The sequence below is a fragment of the Poecilia latipinna genome, unplaced genomic scaffold (genome assembly GCF_001443285.1).
Source record: "Poecilia latipinna isolate Pla-1442-1.1 unplaced genomic scaffold, P_latipinna-1.0 Scaffold2717, whole genome shotgun sequence".
Taxonomy (NCBI): domain Eukaryota; kingdom Metazoa; phylum Chordata; class Actinopteri; order Cyprinodontiformes; family Poeciliidae; genus Poecilia; species Poecilia latipinna.
In genome coordinates, this window is record NW_015115333.1 from 37,958 (window position 1) to 39,343 (window position 1,386).

At 41.6% G+C, this 1,386-nt stretch overlaps 1 protein-coding gene across 1 annotated transcript in view; it reads left to right on the plus strand.

The window, feature by feature from the left end:
• Positions 1-1,386, plus strand: part of LOC106938877 (proenkephalin-A-like) — a 44,059-nt gene that overhangs the window by 9,936 nt on the left and 32,737 nt on the right. The gene's annotated exons all lie outside the window — the stretch shown is intronic.

Sequence of the window (1,386 nt, forward strand, 5' to 3'; positions counted from 1 at the left end):
CTGCTGCTGCATCGCTGTGGAAAACCTGGAGCAGCATAGATATCTGCGACTTATATGTGTATGTTTACTGGTTTAAAAAAAAAAAACTTTGGGGTTGTGGTTTATAGTCTGGTGTGGCTCATAGTTAGGAAAATACGGACAATAATCCTTCCTGGATCTTTTTCTGTGAAGAACCCAGAGAGGGTTATTTGGTTATTATTTATTTTATTAATAGTGTTATTATTTATTTCCTGACTTTTGTTCTGCGAAGAACCCAGAGACGGTTATTTGATTGTGCTTTCTGGAAAACAATACATTTTTACATTTAGGCACTCCTGCAATCGTCACACTTTTTCTGTTACAAACTGACTCCGGCCCCCCACCAGAGAAGGGAAAAGTTATGTGGCCCTCACAGGGAAAAGTTTGGGGACCCCTGTTCAAGGGTATCATATTTCACAGGTCATTGAAAAGTTTAATAAACAAATGCTCATGTGCAGCAAAATTCGGTGTTTTGGTGACCAACACACCAACTCTGTCAGATCATCCTTACAATTGGAGCAGCTGTTTAAATTAGCTAATCAACCACCGCTGTGTTCAGATGATCATTTTATAATCCCAAAATAAACATCAAGCCTGAAAACATGAAACTATTAAGGACTGAACATGTTGGCCTTTGTGTGGGAAACGTTTGCGGGTTTTATGGTGTTAAATCCTCATACATATGGTGGAGCTGTTTGTTGCTATGGCAACGAGTCTGCGTGTAGCAGTGAGGTGTGGTCAGGGAAGGCAGGTGAGGCAGAGCCTGTGGCTTTAAACCTCTGAGTGCTAGCTTTAGAGTCAGCGAGGTCTGCTGCCTGTCTGCAGCTCCCATTGCATCGCTGGTAAAACTTTAGCTCGTAGCTGAGCTTGAGTTTGAAGTTACATTGCTTCATTTAGCACCAATAAATGAAACGGGGATCTGCTCCATGGTGGAGCCTCAACCCGCGCAGGAATCCGCTGCTGATGAATGGTGGATCCTCCGGTCGGTCTGATTTGATCACCGTCACGTTGTTGCAGGTCAAATTTAGATTTTTTTCCTGCATATTTTACAAAATGCCTTTCACTCATTGCTAGTCTTTGAATCTCAGATCATCGAGCCAAAATTGTGAAAACTTATATTTTCCCATGGTGAAGCGCAAAATGACTAGCTAGTCTTAACACATTAGGCAGTTCCAACACTACGCATGCGCACAGCAGCTTGGAGTCTATCAGTGACAGTTCAGGTCCTGCCAGTACGGTAGTTATAATTTACTATACATTAGAGATGTGCCGATCAGGTTTTTTCCTCCCGATACTGAGGGCCAATCACCGATACTGATCACATAATTATTATTATTATTATTTTTTTTTTTTATCATAAACACTACC